The sequence below is a fragment of the Zea mays genome, chromosome 5 (assembly GCF_902167145.1).
Source record: "Zea mays cultivar B73 chromosome 5, Zm-B73-REFERENCE-NAM-5.0, whole genome shotgun sequence".
Lineage (NCBI taxonomy): Eukaryota > Viridiplantae > Streptophyta > Magnoliopsida > Poales > Poaceae > Zea > Zea mays.
In genome coordinates, this window is record NC_050100.1 from 156,462,532 (window position 1) to 156,490,199 (window position 27,668).

Sequence of the window (27,668 nt, forward strand, 5' to 3'; positions counted from 1 at the left end):
AATCCATTTGGGATGTTGAGCAGTACTCATAGTTGTTGGCCAGTAGTTTTAACAGTATATAACCTACCTCCATGGTTATGCATGAAAGATCATAATCTTATGTTGTCCTTATTGATTCCTGGTCCTAAAAGTCCTGGAGACAGAATTCATGTGTTCTTGGAACCACTATTGGAGGACCTGAAAGATATATTTCAGAATGGCATGTCCACATATGACGCATCGAGAGATGAACTATTTAATTTGCGAGGGGCTGTTTTAATGACGACAAGTGACTTGCCAGGTTTAGGAATGCTCTCATCACATATGGTTCATGGCGAATTTGCTTGCCCGCCATGTGGTGACAATGCATGGACCAAACGTCTAAAGCACGGTCGTAAGTCATCTTTTATGGGACACCGTCAATGGCTTGATGAAGACCATCCTTATCGTTTTGATGCAGATTCATTTGATGGAACAACAGAGCTAAGATCAGCTCCTATGACCTATTATGATCGTTCGATTTTGCCTAACATAATTTCACTAGGGGATTTTAAGAATTCTAAAACTTACAAGTCTGTAAGTAGCCTGTTCACATTGCCATATTGGGATCATAATATTCTGAGATACAATCTTGATGTGATGCATATTGAGAAGAATGTTTTTGATAATCTACATGGTACACTGTTCAATTTAGATGGAAAGACAAAGGATAATCTCAAATCTCGTCTAGATTTACAAGACATGAACATTAGACAAGACCTGCACCCCCAAGAGAAACCTTCCGGCAAATGGTATTTGCCACCAGCAAGATATGCTATGAATAAAAGTGAGAGGCAAGCATTCTGTAAAGTACTTCGAGGAATAACAGTTCCTGATGGGTATTGTAGGAATATAGCGACATGTGTTAATGTTGCGGAAGGGAAAATTGTTGGTCTAAAAACTCATGATTGTCATGTCATGATGCAACAACTTATGCCTATTGCTTCCAGGGGGATTCTTCCAGATGATATTACAGCACTACTGTTTGAGTTGTCTGCATTTTTTCGAGGGATATGTTCAAAAGTTCTCCGTGTCGATGAGTTGGACCATTTGGAAAAATCTATTATTATTACTCTATGCAAAATGGAGATGGTTTTTCCTCCTGGTTTTTTCACGGTGATGGTTCATTTAATAGTTCATCTTGTGGCTGAATGTAAGATTGCTGGACCAGTCAATTATCGATGGATGTATTATATTGAGAGGTACTAATGAGCTATGGTAACAATATTCGTTATACAAATATTTTGGTTGTTCAATCTAATAATTTAGTTATTTTGTTTGTGTTGTAGGTACTTAGGAAAGCTAAAGTCATATGTTCGTAATAAAACTTATCCAGAAGCTTGTATTGCAAATTCATTTTTGGCAGATGAATGCATGGTGTTTTGTTCTAGGTACATCGATGGTTTCTCGACTAAACATAACAAACCATCAAGGAATGATGATACAATAGATGAGTTTGCTTCCAGCTTGTTTGGACATGCTTCTTCTTTGTTTCCTCCTACTGGGAAAGCTTTAGGAAAATCATCAAATTTCATTTTATCTGAGGTTGAGAAATTGCAAGTGCATAGATATGTACTTTTTAATTGTGAAGCTACGATTCCTTACCTCAAGTAAGATACTATACTTAATGTTTGATTTATTCCATATTTTTATTGTAATTTTGTGTTAAATACTAAGTAGGGAGCATGCAAGTCATTTGAAAAGGAAAAGACGCCAACATCGCCTAACTCCAAAAGCAATTGAACAACTACAGAATAAAGAATTCCCTCATTGGTTTACAGAACATGTAAGTATGTGGATAGGATTTTAGTATCGCAATGGTTATAATTATAAGTATTTAAACTATGTTTTTCTTACGATACACAGATCCTGCACCTGGAGGAAACAAATGGAAGTGATACCATCAATGAAGACATTAGATGGTTAGCTCGAGGGCCCCTAGATTCAGCAAAACGTCATAGATCATATAACATTCGTGGTTTCAGATTTAGATCCAAAAGGTATGACAAGGCAACTCAGAATAGCGGCGTTGTTGTTAATGCAAAGACATCAAGTTATTCTTCTACGGCTGATAGTAACCCTATTCTTGGAGATATTATGTACTATGGAAGGATAATTGATATAATTGAGGTCGATTATTACAGTAGATTTTCAGTGGTTTTGTTCAAATGTGAATGGGTCGATGTGACTAGAGGTAAAGGAGTGCAAACAGATAAATATGGGTTAAACCTAGTTAATTTTTCTCATCAAATTCATAAAGGTGACAAGGTTGAGGATGACCCATTTGTATTTGCCAATCAAGTTGATCAAGTTTTCTACATAAATGACCATATTAATGAAGGATGGTCAGTTGTTATGAAGATGAAGCCTAGAGATGTATTTGACATGGGAGATGAATGGAATGATGTAGAATGTGACCACTATCATGTCAGTACTGTGGCAGAACTATTTAATAATGCATATAACAAAAAATCATGGACTCGGCGAGATCAGGAAGGAATTACTGTAGATGCAGCAACAATATATACTTGTCCCAATTCAGATGAAGAAAATGAGTAATAATGTCAATGGAAATCAACATGGACACCAGGGATGATGTGGCTGTCCAAAAGCTGAAATGATGTCTTCTGTTTTCTAGAGTGCCTAGCTTCTGTCCAAATGGACCGAAAACAGTATAGTGAAAACAGAAATTTGAATGGACAAATGGACTGAAAACAGAAGACTGAATTGACATACACAAACTAGACCCTACCAGCTAAATTAGCCAAAAGAAACTGGGTTGCAGTGTGAAGTGTTTATGGTTTGTTGTGCAGAGCCTAGATCGATAAGTTACTCCAGTTGTAATAATGTCAAAGGTGAGTGTTTTTTTGTTAGCAGTGGTGAAATAGCTTTCTACTATTCTTGCTAATATCTTTATTTTTGTGCACTCAGATATTGGCAAGGGAAATCTGCTGGGATGCTTTCGGCCATACGCTGTTGATCTCAAAGATCAGGGAGGAGTAGAGATCTGTGAAGGATGTAGTAGAGATGTGTGAAGGCAAGATAAATTTAGTACTGCACCATTATTTAAAAACCTCTACCTCCTAAATTATAAGAGGTAGCAGTCATTACAAACCTTCACATATTATAGTTCATGTACTAAATTTATCTTGCCTTCACAGATCTCCACGTTTATGGTTCATGACTTGACTATGTGGCCATTAAGATGTCAAATTAGTTCTAAATCTGACTACATCAGCTACCCACGAGCAGGTGTTGAGAAAATCTGATAAGCCCTTTTCTGGACCTGCTTTATCCCTTAAAGGCTATTGTAACTAATAACAAAGGTCATCAACTATGATGCAGGCTAGACAGAAGGAAGCTGCAAAATTAGCAGCTGAAGCACGAAAAACAGCATTTGAGGCTGCTAAAAAGGACGCAACAGAAAAGGAAGCAGCAGAAAAGGAGGTTGTTCTGTAAGTTCTGTGTACTGCTGTTTTGTGTACTGCTGTTCTGAAGTTCTGTGTACTTATTTGCAAACTTAATATTTGTAGTTCTGTGTACTGCTGTTCTGAAGTTCTTGTACTGATTTTCATAATAGATGATTTCCTTTGTACCATATCCAATCTCATCCATGCTGAAATCATTTGAAAAGAAGCAGTATCACTTTGTGCTGTTCATGAAAAGGCTTAGTATCTTTTGGGTTGGCACTTAATTACAGAAACTTTATTATGTAATTAAGCAACATAGATGGCCTGTTTTGCAGATGATGGCAGTTGTTACATTTATGTGATGTATCCACTCTAACAGGATTTCCAGAAGGACATAGTTAGAGCAGCTGAAGGTTTGGTGTCTATTGGAAACAAACATATTGAAGTGGGTATGTGCTTATGTGGCTCTTGTCAGTTATCCTTGGTTAATTTTGTCAGGTTGAGATTTCCTCAGAGCAAAAGAAAGTTACATTGTTAGTTTTTTATGTTTTTTTACATTTTCTCACATAGTAGAGCCATAGGAACAAAATTTTCTGAGGACTGCTATAGATATGGAAGCGAAAATAATGCAAGCGACGAAGCCCTTAGAAAAGCAGCATCACTATACGGAGGTGCTTTGAGAAATATTGAGAAAGAGTATGAAGATTTCAACAGAATTTTATCTTCTCAGGTAAGTGCTGACTGATCTATGAGTTACTTTCCCACATAAGGCATGTTTAGTTGGAGATTACTTGTGCAATTCTTGTGTAAGGGTTTTTTGAAAGCTCTTGATTGGTTGTCTGGTTCGCAGGCAGGAAATATAGGTGTTATGGGGATTGGGAAATTTCTAGATCTGAATTTGTATTGAAAGTTCCCATTGACAACTGAGGCGTGGTGACACTCTAAAATATCCAAGGTGTTGGGAGCCTTTTTGTTTGAGTAAAATTTTCACAAGTCTGTCTTAGTCTCATGAAAACCAAAATGTTGATACTCTCTTTAGCGGTAACTTTCTGATACTAATAATCCAAGTTACCAAGCATATCATTCTGTTTCTGCTTTAACTTTTGCTTCGCGGTTCATATAATACCCGTAGCTTGTGTATGGAATATTGGAACTGATCACCATATGCATAATTTTCTGTTTGTGTGTTTAGAATAGCTTTTTTTAGAGCAAGTTTGAGTCCGGGCTTTCTGAAATAAGTGCAAGTTTAAGTCCAAGCCTTCTGAAATATATTATATATGCTGTTCTGATAGAAATAAGAACACACTTATGTGTGAGGTATTTGGATCCCATTTAGATACGTTTTGAGTTTCTTTCATTTGTTGAGATTTCAGACTATAGACCCATTGAGAGCAATGGCTATAGCAGGATGAGACATGAAGCAAAAAAATATATGGTGCTGACTCCCTGAAGGCCAAATAAGTTCAGTTGGTAGAAATAATTGCAGATCAAGTGTGTACTGTATGTGGCAATTATGTTTTTGTTTTAAATTAAGAAATTTGATAGGCTCTATTTTTTTCAGAACATTACAAAGATCAGCTATTTTAATTACATTCCTTAATTTTAAGTTATGTTGTTTTTACATGTGCAGCTCATGAGGCTTTTCATTGGGGAACCAGTCTGGACCCCATTAAACCGCACTCAGGAGGACCACCCGGCGAGGCAAGAGTATGTCAAGAATGTGAGTGCGGGCACTGGATTTGCTCTTGCAGCTAACTTCCTGGCCAACACGAACCTGCCCTCCAAGCCCTTCTAGAGAATGTGCAACAAAGCTCCACTCCTGGCTGGATAAACAGTTATTAGACCTGTTGTACCTGCGTTCTTGGAAGGTGTAATGTTGTGTGTGGAATGTTGTGTGTGGAATCAGTCTTAGTACTAGACAATTATATATAGGGCTGCAAATGTTGTGTGTGGAGTCGAACTTTCATGTTTTTTTTCAGACTCGCTCTCTGTGGTGTGTGCATGTCTGTGCGAGGTGGAGTCAGATGTGCATGTGTTTATACATTACAGTATGAATCAGAGCTTGTGTTGTTGCCAGCAAATATAATTTCCACTTGTGTTGTTGCCAGCAAATAGAAAGAAGAAATATAGCCAGCAAATATAATTTCCACTTGTGTTGTTGCGAGCAAATAGAAAGAAGAAATATAGCAGGTAATATTGAATACTTGTATGTTCTGAATACTAATGTGCTAGCAGCTACCAGTATGTCTGGAGTGGACTCGCAAATAACATAACTAGCAGTTCAAGCTAGCGACCTAGAACAGAAGGAACCAGATCTACGAAGGTTTGCATGTGAAGTTTCAAAAGAAGGAACCAGATCTGCGACTACATTTCAACGGGGCCGGGAAAGCAACAGAACAAGACGAGGGGAAAGGAAGTCCGATCCGTTTCAAACAAACTGACTTGAGCTCTTCATCGTAACACAAGGGGCATATTTGTCCACACGCGAGATCACTGCGACCCGTTACCTGTAGATAGCTGTGTATGTCGGGTTAAGACGAGAACAATACCAAAACTACAAAAGATAGATTGTTATAATAACAGGAATCTATTTGGCACCTTCGGGATACCACTTTTACGAAGCCGCGAGATCGGGATACCTGAGATCCAAAATACTCGATGAGGGGGGATTGAAACGCAAGAAACTCTAACAGCCGTAATGCGAAGCTTCCAGGAGCAGCGGATGCGTACGCCAGCTGCAGGTGGAGAGTAGGGATGGCAACGGGTAAAATATTCGCGGATAGTGTCTCTGGACATCCATATCCGCGACTTATATCCGATATCCGAACCCGTACCCGTTACCCGCTATCCGCGACTGGTCGAGCGAGGGCTTCGTTGGATTGCTGGAAGCCTAGAGAACGCTTGTGGCCTTGTGGGCTGTGGCGATGTGGCCCGTGGGCCTGTGGGACGGGTGTAATTTTAACGGATATTCGGATATTTGGGTATGGATATTGATTTTTCGTATCCGTTTTAAAAATATCCACGGATATCAAGTGCTACCCGTATCAGCATCCATGGGTACAGACTCGTACCCAAAACCGTGCCCAACGGGTTTTTTATCCGCGGGTACGCGGATAAAAGACATCCATTGCCATCCCTAGTGGAGAGACACGTTTACGCCTACCGTTGCTATATGATCGGACGATGAATATTAAATAAGATGACGTAGACAACGTGATAGAGCCTGTTTTAAACCCGCTTTCATATATAGACGATTTGTGCGGGCAGGGCAGGGGTACAGGAATTGGAGTTCCACCCAAGCGCCAGAGGATGTCGTGGAGTTCACGGGTGTCGTTGACGGGGTCGAGGACATGGACAACAGGGATGACACTAGGTCGAACATCTCCCACCACGACAGGGGGTGGACTACGGCCTCGTGAGTCTACGAGAGAGAAGGGGATGGGGGTGCAGTACGAGGCGGCGACGATGTGAGGATGGGAGAGAGAACATAGAACGATTGACGGAGGATTCAGAACAAGCGATCAGATGGACGGCCATGGTCTTTTGGGAGAATCAATTTAAAAACATTATAAAATTTATTATATTTGTAAATATTTCATAACCAATTGAAAAACATTATAATCAACATTTTTACATCTTTGTAATTTTTTAGATCGGTTCGTATAAACTTTGACCATATCTCCGACTTGTGTCCTCAATCGAGATGTCCTAGAATCAGGTTGCATTTGTTTCGCATTGAACTTTTAGACCCATGATTTTTTAATACATATAGTTAAAAATTATTTTTATTTATGACCCATGATTTATCAATGTATGGAAGTTAGATTTGGCAAAGCTTTCTTTTTAATTACATCTAATAAGTATTTCCCTCCATTTTACCTCTGTCTCCAAAAGTATTTCCCTCCATTTTTTTACTGCTAAAGCAAATCTCACGAGGCTCCGTAATCATCGTGCAGTTTCCATCTTCAACTAGATAACCTCAAGCGAGCTCCTCTCCTCTTCATCTTCCTCACCCATCCGCCAGGCGCCAGCCATCCCGCGCTCCAGCTATCGCACCCAGCCAGCCGCCATCGCGCCAGGAGCCGCCATCACGCCAGACGACGCCGGCTGCCCTCCAGGCTCCAGGTACGCCGCCGCCCGCCGGGCCCCCTCCTCCCTCCTCAGTCCTCCCTACGCCCTACAGGACCCAGGTATGCCGTCGTCGTCGGCTGCCAGCCCCCCTCCAGATCCAGTCAATGTGTGATAAACTGTTTGGTATATGGAGCAACTCCTATGATCCCTTGGCTGCTGATGTTCATAATCCCACTCATATTGAATAACCCCACTGACCACTACTAATCCCATGATGTTGATGTTCATAATCCCTTGGCTCCTATGATCCACTCCTAATCCCTTGCTGCTGATGTTAGAAAAAATCAGTCCACAAATAATGCAGTAGCACTAGCACAAGAACTCTGATAATTTATGTCATTGTGTAGTGGAGATGCCAAGGGGAAGGAGGAAGCAGACCGTTGAAAGCAATGAGGAGTATCTATCAGAGGACCATGTAGGGCAAAAAAAATTACAGAAAACTCTTGCACATGAATCAGATACCGAGATGGAAGAAGAATCGTTTGCCGTAGGTGGACATGATCAAAGTGGTGAGGTTTCTGAAATGGAGCCTAATTCAAAGAACCCAACTGATATGGATGCAGACATTGAGGTTGAAGACGAAGGTACTGAAATAAGATAACGTACTTTTTAAGAATAGTCGTAATCATCCATTTGTAACCATTTGTTCCATTATTTTTGCATGTTGACCCCGGATAGAGACAAATGTGGAGGTGAAAAGGCGGGGTAAGACAAAACTATTACAGGTCTGGAACATTCCTAGAGGGCATAGGATTGTAGTACAATGTAATGAACTTGACCAGCCAATTGGAGAAGAGGCAGGAATCATGGGAAAATTCCTTGGCATGGTAGCCAGGAATGGAAACTTGTGTAGCTTAAGCTACAAGGATTGGAGGCTTTTGATAGGTAAGAAAGAGAGATTGACTAATGAGCAGAAAAATAAGGAGGATATACTTAAGCAAGTAAAGGTATGACACATTTATTGCAGTAATTATCTAGAAGATGATACATAGGGTAATTTTACCATTGTCTTTATATAGTGTATGCAGAGGAGATTCCTTTATCCTGCTCGTATGGAAAAATGGGTACTAAAAACCATTGGAGAGAGATGGAGGCAACATAAATCTAACTTAAAATCCATATATTATGATGCACATAAGGGTTTGGAAGCTAATTACAACAACGTTCCACCTGGGGTAATTGCGGATCAGTGGATTGCACTTGTGAATCATTGGGTGACCACAAAAGCAAAGGTTCATGGCTACCTTTACATTAATCAGTTATCTTGTGCAACTTGTCAGTTGCGATTACATTATCTATGTAATCATTTTATGGTAGGATATAAGCATGGCGAATACGAATAACTGTGGAAAAAAAAGACTACCCATACAGCCGGCACAAAGAGTATCGCTCGGACTAGAGAGGATTTGGTACTTCTGTTGCAACTACACTTGTGAAGAACATGCTTTTTACAACCATATTTCTGTCACTAATCTTTATTACCTTACATGTCCAACAGAGGGAAAAAGATCCTGAGAAGAAATACCCTCACAGGGCTATTTTATATATCCACAGACACAAAGCGAACCCTACCAAGAACACAAATCCACATGTGGTACAATTTTCTACAAATATTTACTGGTTCAAAATTTTTATGTACTTGTGACATGCTGAATAATTTAATCCTTTTAAAAGAATGATTTGCAGGAACTGTTAGCAGAGCATCCAGAATTTGCAGACACTAGCCAAGGAAAGATTGCATGGAATGGAGATGCACTAAACAAGATATTAGGAGAAGAGAAGCCTGGTCATGTGCATGGCCTTGGTCTTGTTCCAAACCCGAACAAAGTGTTAGATGGGACAACATCAAGACGTCTTAATCAGCTACATGTAACATCTTTGGACCCAACAGCAAGTGAAGATGTCCTCTCTTTGAAACTTCAGATGGAAAAACTCGTAAACCATGTACACAAGCAAGATGCTACTATACAAGAGTTGCAACAAAAGAGTGTACTCTTCGAACAGCATCAAAGTGTACATGTAAAATTATTGAACTCCATTTCACAATCAGTTCATACAGTACGTCTATGTGTAACATCTAATCCATTTGGTTATTTGTTTGCTATGACAGGGATGTTTCGACGATCTTCCAGCGAATCAATTTCCAACGTCTTCAAAACGTAAAGTAGGCATCTGTATGGAATTTACACATCCGCACTTTCTTACATTTTAGTACCTACTACTTCATCTTGTAGTTATTTTTCATCAGCGTGTATATGTTGAGCCACAAAATCAAGAATTCAGGATGGACAATGAAAAAACTTACTCTCAGGTATGATTGCATTACATTGCCTTGTTCGCTTCCGATTGTTGTGGCTGCGCTATGGCTTTTTCTACAACACAACATAGTTATTTTACAATGTACAACAGCAGCCATAGCTACAGCCCCAGCAAAAAGTAGCGCTACTCAATACCCCCTATAATTTTTTTGCTAAACTACTAATCTGTATTTCATAAAGAGAGAGCAAGAGGCAAAGGAGTACGAGGATTTGCAACAAACATTCAGAAAAACTTCTACTATCCATAAGGTCCTCTGCTACCTCATAACTCATCTTTCTAGATTTCATGGTATAATGCAAACATTAATAATATGTATTGAATTAAAGAAGATTAAGGTGGCTGATACTAGGCAAGGTAAATTACAACGAACTGATAGACTACCCACTACCCATAAGGTCAGCTACATCAAAATTTCAATACATGGAATATATACGCCCTACAAAGTGATGTTTTATTATATTCATTTTTCAATTTAATATATTGGCAGACAAGGCAATTTGAGTTGGAAAGAGACATTACCTTCGATAATACTAAGCTCGCTAATTCATCGAAGGTGGGAATGCAATAAATTTATTCAACATACATAATCATGATTGCTTATCTTTACATTGATGTCTCGCACATACAGAGTATGACCAAGGAACCAACTTCTACTTCCTTAAATGAAGAAGCATCTAAGAACCAGGTACTTCTACACATGACCCATGTATTGTATTCATTGTTCATTAGTAAGTAGTAGTATCTCACATACTACTCATTCTTGAATGGAGATGCATTTTAATTGGCAGTACACTAGGGTGTTGCATAACTAAATTGAAGTTAATAATATGTACAAAATTAACTATTTCGTAATCATCCAAAAATATTAAAATATTGAATACTCATTGTGATGTAATGACAGGTAAAAAGGAAAGATATGCAATCTGCAACTACCTTTGATAAAACCAAGTGTGCTACCACATCAAAGGTGACAGTGAAAATCAACTTTCTTGTTAAGTATATCGAATTGTTTTGCATTACTAATATGTATTAGTTATAGGTTATGGTGCATGAAACAAAAGGTGACTCAAAAATTTGTGTACATTCATATTCTTAAATCCACTTTACTAATTCGATATTGTTGTCCATAAATCAGGGTACTCCAGGTGACCGACCAACAGATGAGTCAATATTGGTAAAATCAAAATTTTCTTACCATTATTGTGCCCACATTACGTAAGTATTTACTGATACACTTGAGCATGTTTACTAGACTGGAGCACAAGTGTTCTTAAAAAGCTGGAGATGTCCAACCAAGACTGTTGCCTTAGGCACAGTACTTGGTCGAGACCCAAATCATAAAGTTGGAGGTGTTAAGTTAGGCAGAGAATTTTGGATGGTGCGTGTTAGACTTGTAATACTGCCTATTGAGCCTTTGATTCGACCATACGACAACATGGAGGTTATTGGTGATGTCGGCAACAATCTTATAGCATGGCCTTCGTGTTGTGTATGAACTACCCTCTTACTTAACTAGTCATTACTACTCCGAACTACTACTATCAATTTCAGTATTATGATTATCCGTGCAGATTGAAGACGACAAAAACTGATATATGCTCATTTCAACATCACGACGCTTCAACTCAGTTCAGGATGATATCATGATGTAAGTTCACTGTAATCCCCTCATTGTGGTTTATTGTTTTAGACTCTTGGACCCCTAAGAAGTTTACGATGTTCCTATATATGATAGTATAACACATGGTGCTCAATTATTTTTGCATCATCAACATGAGTCCACCACAATTGTTTTTCTGAAATGCTATCTTATTGTTCATCAATTTCAGTTCAATGTTGCATATGAGCTATATTTCATTTCAAGCTACTGAAACTTCTTCATGAAAATATGTAATTATCATAGTTTGGGTGGGGATGGTTAGAGAAGAGGCACATTTCTGGTTTGGCTCGACGCAATGTTAAATAGGCTTGTCCAATGTGTAACGGTACTTCAACATCAGTGCAATTCAGTGCAGATCGATGCAGATCAGTGTTCTAATTTGGTTGGTTGTCTAGATTCAGGCCCCATCTATTTGGGTGGTGAAGTGTGAGGATTATTTTGGGTTATATCATGTCCCTGAGGCGATGAAGGTGGTAGCTGCATCCATGAACATGGAAGGCACTACAGCACGCTGGCTACAGGTGTACAGACGGAAGGGTGGATTAGGAGACTGGAGAGGTCTGGCCAAAGCAGTGATGGAGAAGTTTGGGGCTGATGTTTATCCTAAGGCCTTGAGAAAGATGATGAATATTAAGCAGACATGAGAATTGGATGAATATATACAGGAGTTTCAGGAGTTGAGATATGGTACTGCTATCCACAATCCAGAACTAGATGAGATATTTTTTGTTACTCAGTTTTTGAAGGGGTTGAGAAGTGAGTTGCAAGGTCCTATTATGGCACAATTACCTCATACAGTGGATAGGTTTGAGGTGCTAGCCCAGGTTTAACAAGAGATTGTTGATCACAAAGGAAAAGGCAAATTCCACAAAGGGGTGTTGCCAGCAAAGATGGGAGTCAGCAACGGGACTATGGTAAGAGGAGTGGCAGAGAATAGGGGATGTAGTAAGGAGAGAACTGAAAGAGTGCATGGCTTGTGTTTTGCTTTTGGGGGAAGTATGAACCAGGACATGCATTGAAATGTAGCAAGGTATTGGCTCCTCAGTTGCATGTTTTGACTCAGGAAGATCTGAAGCTGCCTTTGTCCCCTAAGATGTGGGAATAGGTGGAGTAAGAGGAGGAACAGGAGGAGAAGGAACATCAATTATCCATGCATCACCAAGACACGCAATTCAGTGCAGATCGGTTTTGGGGAGAGGGAGTGGTTTGGAGTTGAGTACAGTATTGTTCTAGTCTATACACATTCAGTAGCACATCCAGTTCGTTCTTAGGTTGTTTCGTCAGGGGTAATTAATATCGCAGGGATGTCCAACAACAAAGATATTGTTGTTAACTTGATTCTTGTGTATAATTGGCTACCTCCATTTAAATTTATGCACGGGTACAATATAGAACATCATGAAACATTAATGTTGTTGATCACTAACTTATATTATTGTCTTTTATTTCAGTTTCGAAGCTGCAAGATTTCTACAGAATCCAAAGACTACTTATTTCAAACCGGATGGCGTGGATCACTACGATGAATTTCAGATTTGTTTAGGATATGAGTCATATGTTGTTTATATCTTTGTCCCAAAAATACTTGAACACGCATCAAGCGGTGATTATTTTAAGTTCTGCTATGCTGAATCGTGACTATTATTTTATTTAAATGCAAAATTATTTGTCCATTATTGTCATGTTTATGCCTATGATTATCAAAATTATTTCTCGTTTACTATTGGCAAATGTTGTTGTATAATCATTTTATTAATAAACGATTAATTCTTTGCAACACATGTATGTGCTGCCACAAATCCATTACAAATGTTACCATTGCTATATGCTTCAACCACCTTGCAACACATATATGTGTTACCATAAATCCAATCAAAATGTTGCCTTAACCTACTCATCATTGCCAGTACAAACGCATGTAACTGTTGGAGTAGGGACTAAATATCCGTTGCAGCATAGCAACACTTATAGTTATGGCTTACCAACGTATATGTAAACGTTGCAATAGTACCTAGCAACGGCAATATAGGCAACACATAATTATGTGTTGGTATTAGGCTCAGCAACACTTATTTGGACTTCTAGCAACGCATAAATACGTTGCTATAGGGGTTTTTTTGTAGTGAATGTGCATAGACTTCACCAGTCTCAACAAGGCCTGCCCAAAGGACAATTTCCCGTTGCCGCGGATCGACAAAATAGTCGATAGCGCGGCCGGATGCGAGGTCATGTCACTCCTCGACTGCTTCTCCGGTTACCACCAGATATACATGAAGGAGGAAGACAAGGCTAGCACCAGCTTTATAACACCCTTCGGCACATATTGCTTCATCAGAATGCTGGAGGGACTCAAGAACGCCGGGTCCACCTTCTCCAGACTCACCAAAACAGTACTCGAAGGGCAGGTTGGCAGACATATATTTACATATGTGGACGACATCGTCGTCGCCAGCAAGAACAAAGAGGACCATCTCGCCGACCTCGCCGAGACTTTTGCGAACATGCGAGACGCACGACTCCGCCTAAACCCGGAAAAGTGCGTCTTCGGCGTTCGCCAGGGCAAAATATTGGGCTACCTGGTATCACGCCGCGGCATCGAGGCCAACCCAACCAAGATCCAGGCCATCATAGACATGTCGCCTCCGCAGTCCGCCAGGGACGTCCAGCGTCTGACAGGCAGATTGGCCGCTCTCAACAGATTCATCTCCAGGTCCGCCGAGCGAAGTCTCCCCTTCCTCAAAACACTCCGCGGTGCAAAGGACTTCGCCTGGGTACCGGAGCAGGCAGCGGCCTTTGCCTCACTAAAACAGTACCTGTCGGAGCTGGCCATCCTCACAAGCCCCGACTCCTCGCTCCCCCTATTGCTCTACGTCGCGGCTTCGCCGCACGCTGTCAGCGCGGCACTAGTGCAGGAGCAGACAATTGAGGGCGTGGTCAGGCAGTGCCCTGTTTACTATGTCTCCGAGGTACTGACGCCGTCCAAGTGCAACATGACAGAACTGGAGAACATTGCCTACGCAGTCGTTATGTCTTCGCGCAAACTGCGCCACTACTTTGAAGCATTCAAGGTCCGAGTCACCTCAGACAGGGGACTCGGCGAATTATTCAGAAACCCGGAGGCCTCGGTGAGGATTGCCAAGTGGGCAGCCGAACTATCCGGCTACCACATCAGCTTCGAGCCCAGGACAGCCATCAAGTTACAAGTCCTGGCAGACTTCGTCGTCGACTGGACTGGGCCAATAACACAACCAGACCCGTCCACAGAGAAGGTTTGGACTATCCATTGCGACGGCGCATGGTGCCATGCGGGGGCAGGCGCCGCTGCAGTCGTCACCTCACCAGTCGGGGTCAAGCACAGATATGCAGCACGCCTCAGCTTCGCTCTGGAATCCGACAGATGCACAAACAATATAGCAGAATATGAAGCAGTCATCCTCGGCCTCCGCAAGCTAAGGGCCCTCGGAGTCACCACCTGTATCATCAAAACAGACTCCAAGATAGTTGCCGGCCAGGTCGAGAAAGACTACGCAGCAAAGGACCCCGCACTTATGCAATACCTCGCGGCCATCCGAAGTCTCGAGAGACAGTTCAAGGGATTCACCTTGCAGCATGTGGATAGGGCCAAGAACGAGGAGGCCGACGCGTTGGCCAAGGCCGCCGCCAGGGGCGAGTCCTTGCCCTCCGACGTGTTCTTTCATATCATCAGCACACCAGCCGTCCGAAGCCCCGAAGGGCTCCAAATAACTAATGACAGCGAGGGCCACCGCATAGTCAACCTAATCATGACCGAGGACTGGCGGGCACCAATAACCCTGTTCCTGCAAGGGTACTATCATCCAACCGACGTCAGCGAGGCCAAGCGCCTCAGACATCGAAGTTGGGACTTCGCACTGATTGAAGGCCAACTCTACAAGAAAGGGGTCAGTCAGCCAATGCTTAAGTGCGTCACCGAAACCGAAGGCATGCAGATCCTACGTGAAGTTCACAGTGGCACGTGCGGCTCACACGCAGGGCCAAGGGCCCTAGCTGCCAAGGTGATCCGCCAGGGTTTTTACTGGCCCGCAATGATCTGCGCCGCAAATCGGGTCTCAAGGTCCTTCGAAGCCTGCCAGAAGTTTTCCCCTCGGTCAGTCAGCCCCTCGCAGTATACAAAGCTGATCGCCCATACATGGCCTCTCCAGCGCTGGGGCCTGGACATCGTCGGGCCCCTGCCCACCGCTCAGGGGAACCTTAAGTTCGCCTTCGTCGCCATCGAGTACTTCACCAAATGGATCGAGGCGAGGGCTGTTTCTACAATAACATCAAAGACTGCCCAAAAATTCTTCTGGCAAAACATTGTCTGCCGCTTCAGAGTACCGTCCGAACTAACAGTTGACAACGGCAAGCAGTTTGACAGCCAAGATTTCAAGGATTTTTGTTTCTCCATCGGCACCAAGCTTGCCTTCGCTTCAGTCTATCATCCGCAGTCCAACGGGGTCGTGGAACGCGCCAATGGGAAAATCTTCACAGCCGTCAAGAAGATGCTCCTTGATGAAAAAAGGGCAGATGGACCGATTTGTTACCTGAGGCAGTCTGGGCACTAAACACGACTGAGTGCAGAGCAACTGGGTTTACTCCCTTCCGCCTTCTATACGGATCGGAGGCCATGACCCCGCAAGAAATAAAGCATGGATCCCCGCGAACAGTTCCGTCAGCCGTCCCCGACGTGGACGAGCCAACTTCAAAGGATCTCATTGACGGAGACCGAGTCTTCGCCCTACAGGCCCTAAACAAATACCAGGCCCAGACCAAAGCATGGCGCGACCACACAGTCATCCCGAGGGAGTTCAGCGAAGGGGACCTCGTACTCGTCCGAACAGCTCGGACGGAGTCCAAGGGCAAGCTGGAGCCCAAGTGGGAGGGCCCCTTTATAGTCAAGACAAAAGCTTCCCCCAGCGCTTACAGGCTCACAACGCCAAACGACGAGGACCTGGAGCACTCCTGGAACATCGACAACCTCCGCAAATTTTTTGTTTGACTCATCAGGGCTGATTTCGCCCTTGTAATTCGCCAAAAACAATCTTGTACCGGCCCGCACTCTTTTCCTCCCGGGGGGTGAGGTTTTTAACGAGGCGGAGCCATGTAATATATATGTGAAAAATCCCCCGCAAAAACATGCGTCGAAAAAAGACCGCGACGACGGTCTTCGACATTCGACCAATTCGAGGTCACCGCGAGGCTAAGCGCTAGCCACCCTCGCGTGCGACAAATCCGCGCAGAAGTCGCCTAAGGGTGCAGCCGGACTAGCACAACAAGTGCGAAAAAAAAACCGAAGTCCACCGCGAGGACTATCCGCGCAGAAGTCGCCTAAGGGTGCAACCGGACTAGCACAACAAGTGCGAAAAAAAACCGAAGTCCACCGCGAGGACTATCCGCGCAGAAGTCGCCTAAGGGTGCAGCCGGACTAGCACAACAAGTGCGAAAAAAAACCGAAGTCCACCGCGAGGACTATCCGCGCAGAAGTCGCCTAAGGGTGCAGCCGGACTAGCACAACAAGTGCGAAAAAAAAACCGAAGTCCACCGCGAGGACTATCTGCGCAGAAGTCGCCTAAGGGTGCAGCCGGACTAGCACAACAAGTGCGAAAAAAAAACCGAAGTCCACCGTGAGGACTATCCGCGCAGAAGTCGCCTAAGGGTACAGCCGGACTAGCACAACAAGTGCGAAACAACCGAAGCCTACCGCGAAGACTGTCCGTGCAGAAGACACCTAAGGGTGCAACCGGACTAGCACAACAACAGCAGAAACGACAACATCAAACCGTCCGCGCCAAGACCGACTACAATTGCACCAGCACAGCATAACAAAACACACCAGACAAAGTACACAACGCCTTCGCAGGCACAGACAAGCGAGGGCACACAACTTCATCATACAAACCTTTACATATATACAAGCGCGGGCGCCACACTCTACATTGGCTCAACCTTAGGAATAATTCCCATCTCCCTATAATTAAATAACATTATCCTAAGCTCCTCACCCGCAAAAATACTTCGCAGTTCCCCTTCACCTGTACTCGCGGTGGCCGGCAAAGATAACAGTTCCTGCCGGCCAGCCCTACTCACACGAAGCCGAGCCCCTCCTCCCCACTAACCCTACGCTTCGCAACCGCCCTTCGTCGTCGGCGCCCAGTACTAGGACCTGGCACATCTTGTGCGTCCGCGGCGTGTGGCGAAGCCTCCGCCGCAGCCACATCCAAGGCCGCAAAGTAGTCCAAGTCCTCCGACGACTCCTCAGTCCACTCAACCGAGCTCCCAGAGTCAGCAAAATCAAAAAACTCAGATGCAGATCCACCACATTCATTACCACCTTCCGCGGTCGAAGCCGCAAAAAATTTAGTAGTAGCGGTTGCGTGCGCAGACCCAAAATCTTGAACCTGCGCAGCAACCAAAATTCAGCAACATATCCAAAATTCCCCAACCCTCTACACCCACTACGCCACCTGCGAAGGCCCTGACGTCACGGGAGCCTCCGCCGTTGGCTCCGCCGTCGCTTCCGCTGTTGTTTCCGCCGCCACCGCCGCGGGATCTTCAGCACTCGGCGCAGCAGCTGCGGGGGCATCAGGCGCGCCTTCGGCCACCTTTGGGAGCAGGTCCTCGCTGGCCGCAGCGGATGCGGGGGCATCCGGTGCGTCTTCCGCCGTCTCCGGGGTTGGCTCCAGAGCGACCCCAGACACGGCCTCCGCCAGGGTCGGCTCCGGCTCAGGCAGCGCGCTGTTCAACGCCCCGAAGTCGTCCACCCGCTCTCCACGCGCCGCCTAAGACAAAACACACAAAATTCAGCAAACACACGCACAGCCCACATCCAACAAACGCCAAACAAACGAAAACGTTACCTGAGCCCTCGCCGTCTCGGCCCGCTCCCTGACCACCTCGCGACCGTGCGGACCCCACATCTGGTCGTAGATGGCCCCGGCGGATTCCTTCACTACGGGGTCTTCAACCTTATAGATATCTCGCTCAAAATCTTCATCGGCCTGGTCGAAGACCTCGAAGTGCTGGCACCCTTCGCGGGAGAGCGTGTTCATCGCCCCCTCGCAGGTGACCAGGGAGGCGTACGACATAAACCCCTCCACGACAGTGGGGAGTGCCTGCAGCTCCTCCTGCACCCATTCCAGACAACGAAGTCCAAGCTCTCGGTCCGGAACTTCAAAGTCACCGGTCCGCGCACCCAGCTCACGATATGTATCCATAAGCTGTGTGCGCGTCCGTTCAGCCTCCGCGCGCGTCGCGGCCTCGGCCTGCTCCAAGCGGCTCTCCAGGGCGATGAGCCGCTCCTGCAGCTGCTCGGCGCGCTCCCTGGCAAGATTGCCCTCCGCCCGTGCCAGATTGGCCTCCGCCTGCGCAGCCTGCGCCTTGACGAGGGCCTCCTTGGTCTCCCTCCTCTCCCCCGCCAGTTGGCGCCGGAGGTCAGCCTTCTCTCCCTCCAGCACGGCCACCTTGTCCGCCAGCTTGTGGCACTTGCTGTCGGCGGCCGATTTCTCTCGGACGGCGTCAGCATGTTGTGTCCGAAGTCTCTCGACTTCGGCAGACACAAATGTCGTGAAGGCCCCCGACGCCGTGCGGTTGGCGAAGTTAGCCACCTGCACAACACACATAAGACCGCGGCCCCGGCAAGTAAAAAAAAACGAAGCCTGGCTCAGCGGACCTGACTTAGCGACTCCACCACCTCCTTCAGCCGGCGGGACGCAGCGCCCGCCTCATCCCTGACAGCCGCGAGGGCCGCCACCTCACCTCCGGCGCTAAGAGCCCCGCCCTTCGCCTTCGGTGCTACGGCAACCGTCGTTGTCGCCGCATCAGGCACAACTATAGCAAGCTGGCCTTCGTCCGACCCTGCGACGTGTCGACGAATAAATAATAATAATAATAATAATAATAAAAGAGCCAACGACTTACCACCAAGATAGTCCTCCACACTAATATCGGTGGCGAAGTCGGCGACACTCTTGCCCGCCGACGGCAACGCTCGGGCCGCCTTCGCGACCTCCGGCACTCTGCTGGGCGGCGGCACTGCCTTCGTCCATTTTGAGCCCCCGGCGCCCGCCGTCGCCTCCGACGCTTTGCTAGACGTAGGGGCGCCCGACTTCGCCGCCAGCGGCGGCTTGCCTCCGCCGGGGGCCGCAGCCTTCGCAGACCCTCGTTGCCTCTTTGGCCTAGCTTCAACGAGCCTGACAACCGCCTGGCGCTTTTGTGCTGCTCCCTGGCGGTCCTTGTCCATCACTGCCGACACAACAGCAGCAATATTCCGCCCGTAAGGAAAAACTCTCTATTCACGAACCATGCGAGATGTAAAAAAGTCCTCGCCAGTCGCGCGGGGGATAGGAACATTCCTAGGCCAGCAACCCCCGGTAACCCTCAACATCCGAGCCGAAGACTCCCGGAGCTCGGGCGAAGACATCCTTCCCCCCGGGGCCGCGCACGTCCTCATCAACTCTCTAGCAAAACTATCAGAAACCCCAAGTCCTCCCATAGCAGTACCTAATTTTCTCTTTTTAGAGGATGGGGCGGCTGCCGGCGCAGGGTCGTCCCCTGTCTCCACCACCGGCTTCTTCCCACGGCGGTCCACGTCGTCTTGACCAGGATAGCCGTCATACGGCAATTGGTTCAATTCAAAAACCCTGTTCAAACGGTCATTCGACCCGCGGATATCAAAGCTGCGCTGGCCCTCTGTCCTCGGCACGTAACGTCCAACGAGCCGCATCGCCCCATCCTCCGCCTCGCGCACAAAGGCGGCCGGGTCGCGGTTTTGCAGATTCAGTGCGAAGGCAGGACTTCGCACCACCCTTCCACCGTGAAAAGGCATCTGGCGAGGGCACACTTCGCCCAACGCCCAGCCATGCGCCAAGGGCCATACCCCGTATGCAACAAACTCTTCAACCAAATCGCGCCCACTGCTCAGGCCGGCGGCGCACCGAAGGGCCCCTTCGTCCAGATCCTCCTCTGCCACTTCAAAGGGCGGGTACGCTGAGTAAAAATGAGAACACGTCTCGGACACGGGGAGTCCCTCATGGCCTTCGACGGTACCCTCAGCAACGTAAAACCAAAATTCATTCCAGTTGCCCCACTTGTTGCGGGCGCACGGAACCAACTCGACCACCTGCATCGTGGTCTTGCCGGTCTTCGGCGTGAATGTGCAGGACCCAAACTGAGCAACTTCGTCCCCAATCATCCTCTTCTGCCAGTGCAAACAATAATACTTCGCAAAAACCTCGACCGATAGCTGTCCGCCGTACAAAGTCGTCGCCCAGACATACTTCGACAGAGCCACCACGGCATTTGGTGTCAGCTGATGTATCTGAACATTGAACCTGCGCAGGACTTCGCCAACAAATCGGTGCGCAGGCAAGCGGAGACCGGCGGCGAAGAACGCCTCGAAAACAACCAACTCGCCCTCCGGCTCGGGGACTTCCTCCGTCCCCGGGGCACGAGCAACTCCGCCGCCGAAGTAACCCAACTGCTGCATATCTTGCACGCGGACCGACGACATCCGCGACACGCCAAAATCAACAGAATCGCCGGCGCGCAACTCCTCCGCCATCAAACTACTCAGCGTCTCCTCAGACGAGGAGGCGGCCGGCGGCGAGGAATCGGCCGGCGGCGTAGCGGCAGCGGAAGAAGAGGAGGTCGGCATCGCTACGTACCGTCGGCGGCGGCGGGCGGTCTGCTTCACTCGAGCCAGATCTCCGGCGAACAAGAGCACGGCGGGCAGACGAGCAGCAAGACGGCGGGCGGCTAGGGTTTTCACGAAGCGCGGAAAGTGAAGTTCAAAAAGCGCCGACCCCCGCCCCCTTTTATAGGCAGGGCGCGGCTCTTCGGGAAACCCGCAATCCAACAGGGCGCGGCGCTTCGGGAAACCCGCAATCCAACAGTACGCCGTCAATCAACGGTCACATCAAAAACCCCCGCGGAACCACTTCGAGCGAGGGCAGCGTCTCCGCCATCTAGCGACGTCTTCGGCACCAGGTGACTTTGTCGAACTGGTCCCTCGGAGGGCAAATGTTGGGGCGAAGGCAAAGACGCCACCCTTCGCTTGAAGTCTTCGCTGCAGCCGCTGGTCTGACAGAGACAACCGGCAGGGACACCCTTCGCTTGATCGGCACCAGACGAAGACCGGCGACGAAGTCATCCCACAGTGCGGCCTCGTTCATCTCAGAGGCCCACGTGCGATCCGGCCCATTGTAACGGGCCCTGCGTGGCCGCTGCTCGTTACGGGCCTAATTTGTAAAGGCACCCCTGTAATTACAGTCTGTAACCCCGCTTTATGGGAATATTCTGGGATAATCCAGGTAGTTGAGGGCACAGGCGTCCTTAACACAAGGCGCTGGGCGCTCAGGTACCTATAAATACCCCTGCACAGTGCCCGTGGGAGGGCGGATCAACAGAGCTATTGCTTTCTAGCACGTAACCCTGTTGTCATCACTGGCCACTCTTGTTGGCCTCCTTGCGACTAAGAGCAAGTTCCAACAGTCATCCAATTAGCTCCCAGAATAATGTCCACATTTTCCAAACCCAACATAAGAAGAGTGGTTTTGACAATGTGGCTCCCTAGTTGAATAGGCACACTTTGGTTTAATTGATTAGTTGAAATTTTACCCCCAGGTGTGACTATCATAAATGACCCTTTTGAGTGAGAGAATGGCAGTTCACATTTAGCACTGAACTTTTGGCTAATGAAACTATGAGATGCACTAGAATCAAACAGAATTAAGGCAGGTTGATTATAAACCGAAAAGATACCGGTCATGATAGGAGCTCCCTCAGGTACTTCCTCCAGAGTAGTGAAGTTGAGCTTCCCTTGCCTGACTTGTACCTTCTGCTTTCTTCCCTTGTCTTGATTTGGTGTTGGCATCTGCTTCTGCTGGTTCCTGGGACAATTCTTGGCATAGTGGCCCACATTGCCACAAGTGAAACACTTGTTCCCATTGCCCTGGCCGAACTGCTACTGCTGCGGAGGCTGATTGTTCCTTGGAGCGGGAGCTGGAAAGCGGTTGGGTGCCGGCTGCTGCTGCTGCTGAGGTGGCCTGATCACCCATCTGCCTGCCTGCTGCTGGAAACCCCTGCTCTGATTGTCAGAAACAATCCTGAACCTCTGGGCCTGAGCGGATGGTGCTGCCATTGGTGCCTTTCTCTTCTTCTCTGCCCGGTGAGCTACAATGCAATCCTCCTGGGAGATGGCCAGGTTGACCAACTCATTGAAGCTATCAGCCCGGACAGTGTTGAGTCGTTCCCGCAGCTTGGTATTAAGACCCCTGTAGAAGCGGTCTCTCTTCTTTTCATCAAAATCAGCATGGTAACCTGCATACTGGCATAGGTCGTTGAAGGCTTGCGCATACTGCAGTACCGTGCGGGTTCCTTGATTAAGTGCCAGAAACTCATTCAGCTTGCGATCAAGAATGCCAGCTAGGATGTGGTGTCCTCTAAAGGCAGTCTTGAATTCCTCCCAAGATACTTCACGATCAGCGGGGAGCATAGCACGGAAGTGGTCCCACCAAGTCCGAGCAGGGCCGTGAAGCTGCTGTGCGGCGAAGCGAGCCTTGGCTTCATTAGGGCAGTCTCCCGTGAGGAGGGGAAACTTGGACTCGACGACGCGAAGCCACACATCGGCGTCCAACGGATCCTTTGCCTTGGTGAACAAGGGTGGCTGCGTGCTCAGAAACTCCTGGTAGGTTGCCATTGCTGGAGGTCGCTGATGCTGGCCTCCACCATGCAGCTGAGGGTGGGGCTAGCGCTGCAAGAGCTGTCGCAGAATCTCATTCTGCTGGGCCATCAGCTCCTGCACTATGGGAGCTGGAGGAGGTGGTGGGGGAACCTGCTCGTTATGCCCGCGACGCTGCCTAGCTGCCATCTGAAAACAGAGATTGCCGCCATTGTTATCCCAACTCACAGTTTCGAACGACAAGGTATCATCTCAGATGGAAGAAAAATGCCATAATCATAATATTAGGTCCAAAATGAAGATAACATGGTGACAAACATCCCACAGATTTCAAAAGTTCACAGGGTTACATCAATCAGGGGGAAGTACCCGTAAGCCTAGTCCAAAATCTGACATTAACTAAGCTCGCATAGGTTTCTATCCGCCTAAAAGTGTCGAAGTGACTGATCAACCCTGAGCGGTGGAAGCAACACTAGATACGGGTGAAGGGGGCATCGTGGAGGTAGTCCCATGGGCACCAGGGGCTGGTCCTAGCTCCTCGGGAGCCTCTTCTCCCTCGCTTCCGGCTTCATTGGCCTCCATCTCCTGGTGGTGCATGTCCAAGTGGTCATTCGCTTCTTCGAGTTCCCTCTGCACATCGTGGAGTTGGTTCTCCAAGACATCAATGGTGTTGTCTCGGATCTCCACCTGCTGCTCCAAGGTGGCAATGCGCTGGCTCAGCCTTTCCACCTGCAGATCCTTCTCTACCAACTCGGAGGATAAGTCGACCACAAAATCTTCTCGACAGTCGAGAGTGAGCTTGGTGGTTTGAGCGATGTTAGCAAGATGTGCCATAGCGTCGCTCTGAAGGGCCTGAAGGCGGTACAGCGCACTCATGCACTGAACGGTGACCCTCCCAACCAAGTTAGGATACATTGCCCACACATCCTTCACATGGCTCACGCGGTTACACCACATGGGATCATCCTTCTTCTCAGCAGGGAAGAGTCCCAAGGGGTGCATCACCATTTCCAGGGGATGGTAGCCACAGAAAGTCGTCAGAGTCTTCATGGTTGCCGCTTCAACGGTGTCGTCCGTCTTGAGTTCAATTGTCTCAGAATCAAGAGAACGCCAACCCGGCTGAAGGGGATGAGCCTCCAAAGTCAGCCAGACCCGACAACGAGGTACCCGATGCTCCTCATACAACTGCACCGTGTACAAAGGGGGTGTAGGAAGTCAGAACTGAAACGAGTGTCTCCTCCACTAGCGGGGGTGGGTGAATTCATCTGCAGAAGGGAATCAAAGGTAAAGATTATGGTGGAAGGAAAAAGAAAAAGAGAGCCCGGATGGTTTTAAAGAAAGTGTAGCTCAAGTTTTTAATTCCTCTTTGTGTTTATAATGCATGCATGCTGGAAGTAACGTTGCCTCTCCAAACAATAGGGTGCTCTTAGGGCACCCTTAAAAATATAAGTACTGGCCCACGGGGCCTAATTAATTAGCCACCTATTTCTCCATCTATGCCTAAGGCCTTTCGTCCTAGGTCTAGCGGTCTAGTCCTGACGATCCGTAGCAGTTTCTAGGCAAGTTTTAGATTTTGAAAATTGGTATTCATGGTTTATTGTCGTTCTCTGTGGTGGAATTTGCTCCGATACCAGCTGTGGCAGAACCACCCGAATTATTCCAGCTTAAGTGCCTAAGTCACGCCTCAGGGGTCGCAACACACTTAAATCGGAATAACCCGTCAGTCCCTCAGATCTAGTCTGATAGAGCCACTTAACCAGGATGAAATTCCACAGTCTCACTCGAAGGTGAGTCACAGAAGAAATACAATAAAATAGGAAACCTCAAATTAAGTGCTGAATTATTACATAGATCGGAGTTTTTGAGTAGCAAATGAGAGTTCACAAAATAAAATGCAGCGGATAATTGATGTCGTCGGTATCAAGGAAATGGGCAAGGCCTAACCCACTACTCCTCGTGCTCCTCTCCTGTCGAAGCAGCATCCCACTCGACCGTCCAACCCGGTGGCAGTGTGGTAGGCCAAGTCACGCCATCAACCATTTCCTGAATGGTATCTGCAAAAATTATGCCACAAGCAAGGTTGAGTATACTAATACTCAGCAAGACTTAACCGGTGTGAGGAGTCTACTCCTCTACCTCAAGACTATGCAGCTGTTTGGGTGAGGGGTTTGGTTTGCCAAAAGCACTAGTTGTTTCTAAAATCAATTTTTTTATCTTTTCAAATTATAGCATCATTATCTTAGCTAGGTTTGCTCCTTCTAAGCATACATGGTAACAAGCATTTAGTTCAATCAAAAAATTGTCTCATGTAACCTCATTTCACTTCTTACTCGATGCAGTACAAGGGGTCAAGCAGTCTCATTAGCTGTGAGAAGCAGACGATTCGAATCGAGTTTTAACCTTGCAAGGTAAACCTAAACACACGGCATGTCAGGGTACTCTGACCCCACACATGACAACCATCCCCATCTGTTGGGGGCCTTCGGCTTCCGAAGGTCCTCAAAAACATGATTTGACAATGTTTTCCAAGTATGCGAGCAGGTATCTTCAGAATCAGGTTGCGAGTATACAAGAGCATGGTCAAGACGAAGCTTGACTGAAATGGAAGACAATCATGACGGAGGATGAAACGATCACGAAGCTATATGCAGAAGAGCTTCGGCATGACAGCAGAAAAGGGGAACCGACTTAAAGATGAAAAGCCAAATTAGACCTTGAAGAATTACTATAGAGTTATTGATAAAAGCAAAGGGCATTAATGTAATTTTACACGGGCTGCGTCCCGTGCCTATAAATAGATGAACAGTACTCCCGTACTGTTCACGCTGATTTGGCATTGGCATCACGCTTGTACCCTTATTTTCCTTCAAGCCGAAGGTACATTTGTAATTTGTTGTTGTTTATATAAGTAAAAATAAATAGAAATAAATTAATAATAATGTTCAAAGTAATCATGTTATTTTCTGTGTTTTGCGTATAAATATCTCTTATCTTTTATTATGATTATGAAGGTGTGACCTTCATAACCTTCGTCCGAAATCCATTATATCCAAAGGGAAATAATGCTTCGAAGGACGAAGGGCTTTGATATTTAACATTTTATGTTGCCTTGTTCTTAATTCATAGCATTTGAGAACAAGTCCCCAACATTGGCGCCCACCTTCGGTGAACTCACTTCCATTTCTTGAGCTTTGAACATCTTCGGCAAGCATCACCTTCGTCATGCCGCCGAAAAAAGCTTCAGCGATTGGGGCTGCCACTCTGCAGCCGCTAGACCCCAATCAGGATGTCCTTTCTCTTAGGGAGGCTCGAAGCCAGAAGAGGAAGGCCACCAGTCCAACGCCTCCGGAGGACGACTTGGACCAGGAAATCCAAAACCTGGAGATGCTCCATCAACAGGTGCAACGAAAGAAGGAGAAGATAGCCCGTCTAGCTGACCTTCAGAGGCAGATAGATGAAGCTTCGGAAGAGGTTCGTCATCTTGCTCAGGATGACCAGAACCGAAGGCCTCCCCGCAGAGAGCTTCATCAGGAGGGCTTCTACAATGAGGACGACTGGTATGAAGATTTCCATCATGGAAATTTTGATTTTGATGATGCTTCTCCTCTATCAACAGAATTGTAGGCTACACCATGGCCCCAGTCTTACAAGCCACCCCAGCTCCCCATGTACGACAGTCATTCAGACCCGAAGCAATTCTTGATGAGCTATGAAGCAACCATATCTTCGTATGGTGGCAATACTGCAGTCATGGCAAAGTCTTTTGTCATGGCCGTCAAGAGTGTCGCTCAAACCAGGTACTCCTCTCTTCGGCCAGGGACAATCACCTCATGGCAGAAGCTGAAGGATATGTTGATAACCAGCTTCCAAGGGTTTCAGACGAAGCCAGTTACTGCTCAAGCTTTATTCCAGTGTACCCAGGACCACGAAGAATACCTTCAGGCGTATGTCCGAAGGTTTCTGCGTCTAAGGGCACAGGCGCCAACAGTGCCTAATGAAATTGTCATTGAGGCCATGATTAAGGGACTTCGGCCGGGACCTTCAGCGCAATACTTTGCCAGGAAGCCACCACAAACTTTGGAGAAGCTGCTCCAGAAGATGGACGAGTATATCCGAGCTGACTATGACTTCCGCCAAAGAAGGGAGGAGGCATTCAGGTTCTCTGAAATGACCAGGGGCTTCGGAGGAAGATTTCATCTGAGGCACGTCAGGTCAATTCATAGCTCCACTCAGAATGATGATAGAGGGAGCCAAAAGCAAAGGCCACAATACTCCTCGCAAGCTTCAGGGCAGCAGCAAAGCTCTTTTCGGCCGCCAGCGCCAAGGGGCAGAGGCGCCAGGGGCTTCGGGGGAAGATTTGGGGATCAGCCAAGAAAAATCTACTATCTATTCTGTGGTGAAGATAAGGGCCATACCACCAGGATGTGCCATGTTA

General features: G+C 46.7%; 2 long non-coding RNA genes across 2 annotated transcripts; both read left to right on the forward strand.

Annotated features, from left to right (window-relative positions):
- The first annotated feature begins 3,779 nt into the window (after positions 1–3,779).
- On the forward strand, positions 3,780–4,837 carry LOC103627085 (uncharacterized). The gene is made up of 3 exons (XR_002262032.1): positions 3,780–3,877; positions 4,010–4,158; positions 4,802–4,837. It is a non-coding gene; the product is annotated as an uncharacterized lncRNA (long non-coding RNA).
- A 5,944-nt stretch (positions 4,838–10,781) lies between these two features.
- LOC103627087 (uncharacterized) lies at positions 10,782–13,056 on the forward strand. Its single transcript, XR_002262033.1, has 5 exons — positions 10,782–10,845; positions 11,014–11,052; positions 11,131–11,367; positions 11,450–11,526; positions 12,990–13,056. It is a non-coding gene; the product is annotated as an uncharacterized lncRNA (long non-coding RNA).
- Positions 13,057–27,668: the final 14,612 nt, after the last annotated feature.